Source organism: Cryptomeria japonica, unplaced genomic scaffold (genome assembly GCF_030272615.1).
Source record: "Cryptomeria japonica unplaced genomic scaffold, Sugi_1.0 HiC_scaffold_495, whole genome shotgun sequence".
NCBI classification, from domain to species: Eukaryota; Viridiplantae; Streptophyta; class Pinopsida; order Cupressales; family Cupressaceae; genus Cryptomeria; species Cryptomeria japonica.
The window spans coordinates 40,790-48,725 of NW_026729313.1; the positions used below are offsets into that span (position 1 = coordinate 40,790).

Here is a 7,936-nt window from a genome sequence, read left to right on the forward strand (position 1 = left end):
TTTTTAGTTTTTCGCCGGGCGTCGCAATGCTATTTGAATAAACCTTTTGCCCGTTTGCGTTCTCGTCGGGGCCGGGCCGGGCCGGGGTGCGCTGCCCGCACTACCGCGCGCGCGGGGGCGACACCGAGCGCGCACCCGAGGCGCCCCGAGCACACAGGCCACGGTGCAACCCGGGCGTTGTGCGCGCACCCCGGTGCGCCCGAGGTGCTGCGCGCGCACCCAGGTGAAATCGGTGTGCACCTCGGCCAGTGCGCGCTCGGTCGAGTCGCGCACGTTGGCCAAGGTGCACGGTGATGTTTCTTACTCTAAGGTTCCGCACCAGACGCCCGGGACAGGTGAGCGAAGCTGGGCGGGGCCGGGTGCGCGGCCGGGGCAGGTGCACGCAGCTGGAGAGAGCTTTGGAGCACACTTCGGAGCGCACCAATGATGCGCTCCATTCAAAAGTTTCCTGAAAAGGCAAAAAAAGTTGAGATTATAGAATTTCCCACTTGAGAGATTGTAAAAAAAAAAAATTTAAAATGAAGGAAACGCGGGTGCCAAGGTGTGCGCAGCCCAGCCAAGGTGTGCGCACCAAGGCGCCCACCCTGGCGAAGGTGCACGCAAGGTGCGCACCCGAGGCAAACCGGACAATTAACCCAACTTTCGACTTCGCGCGCACCTTGGAGCGCACTTCGGAGCGCTCCTTGGTGCGCACCAATCTTGGGCACCTCGGAGTGCACCATGGCGCCCACCAAGGTGCGCACCCGGGGCAAACCGAGCTCCGACTTCGTGCGCACCTTGGAGCGCACGAAAGGTGCGCACCATGGCGCCCACCAAGGTGCGCAGCCCAGCCAAGGCGTGCGCATCAAGGTGCGCACCCTGGCGAAGGTGCGCACCCGGGGCAAACCGAGCTCCGACTTCGTGCGCACCTTGGAGCGCACAAAAGGTGCGCAACCCAGCCAAGGTGTGCGCACCCCGGTCAAACCGAGCTCCGAATCGTGCGCACCAGAGGTGCACGCCATCGTGCGCACCTTGGAGCACACTTCGGAGCCCTCCTTGGTGCGCGCCGATGTTGCGCACCTCGGAGCGCACCCGGGGAAAACAATGCAATTAACCCGACTTTCGACTTCGTGGGCACCTCGGAGCGCTCTCGGGTTCGCACCTCGGAGCACACCGAGGTGCGCACCTTTGATGCGCTGCCTTCACCAATTTCCAGAAAAGGCAAGAAAACATTGAGAAGGTGTGCGCACCGAGGTGCCCACCCTGGCGAAGGTGCACGCGAGGTGCGCACCCGGGGCAAACCGGGCTCCGACTTCGTGCACGCCGCACCTTGGAGCACACTTCGGAGCGCTCCTTGGTGCGCACCAGGGCGCGCAACCCAGCCGAGGTGCCCACCCCGGCGAAGGTGCACGCGAGGTGCGCACCCGGGGCAAACCGGGCTCCGACTTCGTGCACGCCATGGTGCCCACCGCGGCGAAGGTGCACGCGAGGTGCGCACCCGGGGCAAACCGGGCTCCGACTTCGTGCACGCCGCACCTTGGAGCACACTTCGGAGCGCTCCTTGGTGCGCACCATGGTGCCCACCAGGGCGCGCAACCCCGCCGAAGGTGCACGCGAGGTGCGCACCCGGGGCAAACCGGGCTCCGACTTCGTGCACGCCGCACCTTGGAGCACACTTCGGAGCGCTCCTTGGTGCGCACCATGGTGCCCACCAGGGCGCGCAACCCCGCCGAAGGTGCACGCGAGGTGCGCACCCGGGGCAAACCGGGCTCCGACTTCGTGCACGCCATGGTGCGCACCGCGGCGAAGGTGCGCACCCGGGGCAAACCGGGCTCCGACTTCGTGCACGCCGCACCTTGGAGCACACTTCGGAGCGCTCCTTGGTGCGCACCAGGGCGCGCAACCCAGCCGAGGTGCCCACCCCGGCGAAGGTGCACGCGAGGTGCGTACCCGGGGCAAACCGGGCTCCGACTTCGTGCACGCCGCACCTTGGAGCACACTTCGGAGCGCTCCTTGGTGCGCACCATGGTGCCCACCAGGCCGCGCAACCCAGCCAAGGTGTGCGCACCAAGGTGCACGCGAGGTGCGCACCCGGGGCAAACCGGGGTCCGACTTCGTGCACGCCGCACCTTGGAGCACACATCGGGGCGCTCCCGGGTTCGCACCGGCGTTGCGCACCGTGGTGGGCACCTCGGAGCACACCAAGGTGGGCAGCGAGGTGCGCACCTTTGATGCGATGCCTTCACTAATTTCCATAAAAGGCAAAAAAAAAATGAGATTTTAAAATTTCCGTTTTGAAAGATAGTGAGAAAAAGGGAATGCTGGTGCCATCTTGAGCCCGCCCTGGTGCGCAGCCCAGCCAAGGTGTGCGCACCAAGGTGCCCACCCTGGCGAAGGTGCGCGCCCGGGCAATTAATCCAACTTCCAACTTCGCGCGCGCCAGGGTGGGAGCGCACCCAACAACCGGGCCTGGGAAGAGCCAATGCGAGAAACCCCACCAAACGCTCTGACAAAAAAAGAGGGGGCGCTCCAGTAACCCCGCTTCGGAGCGCACCCTGGGCAAACCCAGCCAAGGTGCCCACCCCGGCCAAGGTGCAGGCGAGGTGCGCACCCGGGGCAAACCGGGCTCCGACAACGTGCACGCCGCACCTTGGAGCACACTTCGTAGCGCTCCCGGGTGCGCACCTCAGAGCACACCAAGGTGGGCAGCGAGGTGCGCACCTTTGATGCGCTGCCTTCACTAATTTCCAGAAAAGGCAAAAAAAAAAGGAGATTTTAAAATTTTCGTTTTGAAAGATAGTGAAAAAAACGGAACGCGCGTGCCATCTTGAGCCCGCCCTGGTGCGCAGCCCAGGTAAGGTGCCCACCCTGGCAAAGGTGCGCACCCGGGCAATTAACCCTACTTCCGACTTCGTGCGCGCCAGGGTGGCAACCGGGCCTCGGAAGAGCCAATGCGAGAAACCCCACCAAACGCTCCGACAAAAAAAGAGGCGGCGCTCCAATAACCCCGCTTCGGAGCGCAGCCGGGGCAAACCCAGCCAAGGTGCCCACCCCGACGAAGGTGCACGCGAGGTGCGCACCCGGGGCAAACCGGGCTCCGACAACGTGCACGCAGCACCTTGGAGCACACTTCGAAGCACTCCCGGGTGCCCACCGGCGTTGCGCACCGTGGTGGGCAGCGAGGTGCGCACCTTTGATGCGCTGCCTTCACTAATTTCCAGAAAAAGGCAAAAAAAAATGAGATTTTAAAATTTCCGTTTTGAAAGATAGTGAAAAAAAAGGAACGCGGGTGCCATCTTGAGCCCGCCCTGGTGCGCAGCCCAGGCAAGGCATGCGCACCAAGGTGCCCACCCGAGGTGCACACCCGGGGCAAACCGGGCTCCGACTTCGTGCAGGCCGCACCTTGGAGCACACTTCGGAGCGCTCCTTGGTGCGCACCATGGTGCCCACCAGGGCGCGCAACCCAGCCAAGGTCTGCACACCAAGGTGCCCACCCCGGCGAAGGTGCACGCGAGGTGCGCACCCGGGGCAAACCGGGCTCCGACTTCGTGCACGCCATGGTGCCCACCGCGGCGAAGGTGCACGCGAGGTGCGCACCCGGGGCAAACCGGGCTCCGACTTCGTGCACGCCGCACCTTGGAGCACACTTCGGAGCGCTCCTTGGTGCGCACCATGGTGCCCACCAGGGCGCGCAACCCAGCCAAGGTGTGCGCACCAAGGTGCACGCGAGGTGCGCACCCGGGGCAAACCGGGGTCCGACTTCGTGCACGCCGCACCTTGGAGCACACATCGGAGCGCTCCCAGGTTCGCACCAGCGTTGCGCACCTTTGATGCGCTGCCTTCACTAATTTCAAGAAAAGGCAAAAAAAAACGAGATTTTAAAATTTCCGTTCTGAAAGATAGTGAAAAAAACGGAACGCGGGTGCCATCTTGAGCCCTTCCTGGTGCGCAGCCCAGGCAAGTTGTGCGCACCAAGGTGCCCACCCTGGCGGAGGTGCGCGCCCGGGGCAATCCGGGCTCCGACTTCGTGCACTGCATGGTGCCCACCAAGGCGCGCAACCCAGCCAAGGTGCCCACCGCAGCGAAGGTGCACGCGAGGTGCGCACCCGAGGTGCACACCCGGGGCAAACCGGGCTCCGACTTCGTGCACGCCGCACCTTGGAGCACACTTCAGAGCGCTCCTTGGTGCGCACCAGGGCGCGCAACCCAGCCGAGGTGCCCACCCCGGCGAAGGTGCACGCGAGGTGCGCACCCGGGGCAAACCGGGCTCCGACTTCGTGCACGCCATGGTGCCCACCGCGGCGAAGGTGCGCACCCGGGGCAAACCGGGCTCCGACTTCGTGCACGCCGCACCTTGGAGCACACTTCGGAGCGCTCCTTGGTGCGCACCATGGTGCCCACCAGGCCGCGCAACCCAGCCAAGGTGTGCGCACCAAGGTGCACGCGAGGTGCGCACCCGGGGCAAACCGGGGTCCGACTTCGTGCACGCCGCACCTTGGAGCACACATCGGGGCGCTCCCGGGTTCGCACCGGCGTTGCGCACCGTGGTGGGCACCTCGGAGCACACCAAGGTGGGCAGCGAGGTGCGCACCTTTGATGCGATGCCTTCACTAATTTCCATAAAAGGCAAAAAAAAAACGAGATTTTAAAATTTCCGTTTTGAAAGATAGTGAGAAAAAGGGAATGCTGGTGCCATCTTGAGCCCGCCCTGGTGCGCAGCCCAGCCAAGGTTTGCGCACCAAGGTGCCCACCCTGGCGAAGGTGCGCGCCCGGGCAATTAACCCAACTTCCAACTTCGCGCGCGCCAGGGTGGGAGCGCACCCAACAACCGGGCCTGGGAAGAGCCAATGCGAGAAACCCCACCAAACTCTCTGACAAAAAAAGAGGGGGCGCTCCAGTAACCCCGCTTCGGAGCGCACCCTGGGCAAACCCAGCCAAGGTGCCCACCCCGGCCAAGGTGCAGGCGAGGTGCGCACCCGGGGCAAACCGGGCTCCGACAACGTGCACGCCGCACCTTGGAGCACACTTCGTAGCGCTCCCGGGTGCGCACCTCAGAGCACACCAAGGTGGGCAGCGAGGTGCGCACCTTTGATGCGCTGCCTTCACTAATTTCCAGAAAAGGCAAAAAAAAAAGGAGATTTTAAAATTTCCGTTTTGAAAGATAGTGAAAAAAACGGAACGCGCGTGCCATCTTGAGCCCGCCCTGGTGCGCAGCCCAGGTAAGGTGCCACCCTGGCAAAGGTGCGCACCCGGGCAATTAACCCTACTTCCGACTTCGTGCGCGCCAGGGTGGCAACCGGGCCTCGGAAGAGCCAATGCGAGAAACCCCACCAAACGCTCCGACAAAAAAAGAGGCGGCGCTCCAATAACCCCGCTTCGGAGCGCAGCCGGGGCAAACCAAGCCAAGGTGCCCACCCCGACGAAGGTGCACGCGAGGTGCGCACCCGGGGCAAACCGGGCTCCGACAACGTGCACGCAGCACCTTGGAGCACACTTCGAAGCACTCCCGGGTGCCCACCGGCGTTGCGCACCGTGGTGGGCAGCGAGGTGCGCACCTTTGATGCGCTGCCTTCACTAATTTCCAGAAAAAGGCAAAAAAAAATGAGATTTTAAAATTTCCGTTTTGAAAGATAGTGAAAAAAAAGGAACGCGGGTGCCATCTTGAGCCCGCCCTGGTGCGCAGCCCAGGCAAGGCATGCGCACCAAGGTGCCCACCCGAGGTGCACACCCGGGGCAAACCGGGCTCCGACTTCGTGCAGGCCGCACCTTGGAGCACACTTCGGAGCGCTCCTTGGTGCGCACCATGGTGCCCACCAGGGCGCACCCGAGGCAAACCGGGCTCCGACTTCGTGCACGCCGCACCTTGGAGCACACATCGGAGCGCTCCCAGGTTCGCACCAGCGTTGCGCACCTTTGATGCGCTGCCTTCACTAATTTCCAGAAAAGGCAAAAAAAAACGATATTTTAAAATTTCCGTTCTGAAAGATAGTGAAAAAAACGGAACGCGGGTGCCATCTTGAGCCCTTCCTGATGCGCAGCCCAGGCAAGTTGTGCGCACCAAGGTGCCCACCCTGGCGGAGGTGCGCGCCCGGGGCAAACCGGGCTCCGACTTCGTGCACTGCATGGTGCCCACCAAGGCGCGCAACCCAGCCAAGGTGCCCACCGCAGCGAAGGTGCACGCGAGGTGCGCACCCGAGGTGCACACCCGGGGCAAACCGGGCTCCGACTTCGTGCACGCCGCACCTTGGAGCACACTTCAGAGCGCTCCTTGGTACGCACCAGGGCGCGCAACCCAGCCAAGGTGCTCACCCCGGCGAAGGTGCACGCGAGGTGCGCACCCGGGGCAAACCGGGCTCGGACTTCGTGCACGCCGCACCTTGGAGCACACATCGGAGCGCTCCCGGGTTCGCACCAGCATTGCGCACCTTTGATGCGCTGCCTTCACTAATTTCCAGAAAAGGCAAAAAAAAGAAAAAAATGAGATTTTAAAATTTCCGTTTTGAAAGATAGTGAAAAAAACGGAACGCGGGTGCCATCTTGAGCCCGCCCTGGTGTGCAGCCCAGGCAAGTTGTGCGCACCAAGGCACCCACCCTGGCCAAGGTGGGTCACGGGGTGGGTCCTAGGGTGGGTAACGGGGTGGGTACTAAGGTGCGTGCCAAGGTGGGTCATAGGGTGGGTGCCAAGGTGGGCACCAGGGTGGGTGTGCACCAACCCTAGCCAGGGTAGGTCACGGGGTGGTTGTCGGGGTGGGCGTCAAGGAGCCAAGGTGGGTGGCAAGTAGCCAAGTTGCGTGCCAAGGTGGGTGTCGGGGTGGGTGCCAAGGATCCAAGGTGGGTGCCAAGGAACCAAGGTGGGTGTCTGGGTGGGTGCCGAGGTGGGAGCCAGGGTGGGTCCCAAGGTGAGTGCAAAGGTGGGTGCCAGGGTCAAGGTGAGTGCCAATGTGGGTTCCAAGGTGCCAGGGTCAGGGTGAGTGCCAATGTGGGTTCAAAGGTGCTAAGTTGGGTGCGAGGTTGGGTGCGAGGGTGGGTGGGTGCCAAGGTGTGCTAGGTGGAAGCCCGGGTGGGTCGGCATCCCATGGGTGTCGAGTTGGGTGCCTGATGGGTGCTTCTTGTCAAGTTTTAGTCGTCGGGACTCATTTCGAGCCTTAGAGGTCGTTTCTTGTCCGGTTGCCCTGTCTTCGACCTGGGAACCCAATTTTGGTCCTCGGGTCCCATTTTTTTTTGTCTCGCATCCCACTTTTGGCCTGTGGCCTTTTCGGGGTCGATTCTCGTTTTGGGCATCAGAGCATGTTTCTTCTCCTAAAACCCAATATTTGTTTATTAAGTCTCGGAACACATTTTTGTTCTCGTGGACCCATCATGGGTCTTGGAACGCATTTGTGGTCCTTGGGTCCCATTTTGCATCCCGAAACTTGTGTTTTGGTGCTTGATCCCTATTTTGGGTGCCCACCTTGCACCAAGTGCGCACCCGGGGCAAACCGAGCGCCTTGGTGCACCGGGGCAAGATCGAGCGTGCACCCGAGGCGCCCCGAACATGCACCAAGGTGCACTCGGCCCACATGTGAGCGCAGGTCGTTGCGCCCGAGGTGGTGTGTGGGCACCGCGTTGCAGACGGGACACTGCACGCACACGACGCCCCCTCCAGGTGCACGCACGTAGGCCGGGCCGGGTGCACACCCGACGCCCTAGCAAGGTGCGCGCACCCGGGCAGGGCTCACACTTGGCGAACGGGGCGCACTTCGCGAGGGAGGGTGTGCACCTCGACGGGGGTGGGTGGCCGGGGTGGATTCGCACGTGGGTCGCGGTTTGCTAAGTACACACTGCGACAAGCTCATAACGGGTGCGATCATACCAGCATTAGTGCACCGGATCCCATCAGAACTCCGCAGTTAAGCGCGCTTGGGCCGGAGTAGTACTGGGATGGGTGACCTCCCGGGAAGTCCCGGTGTTGCACCCT

The 7,936-nt window shown here is 62.8% G+C and overlaps 1 non-coding gene across 1 annotated transcript; it reads left to right on the forward strand.

The window, feature by feature from the left end:
- Positions 1-7,817: 7,817 nt before the first annotated feature.
- Positions 7,818-7,936, forward strand: LOC131871974 (5S ribosomal RNA). Its single transcript, XR_009370159.1, has one exon. It is a non-coding gene; the product is annotated as a 5S ribosomal RNA (ribosomal RNA).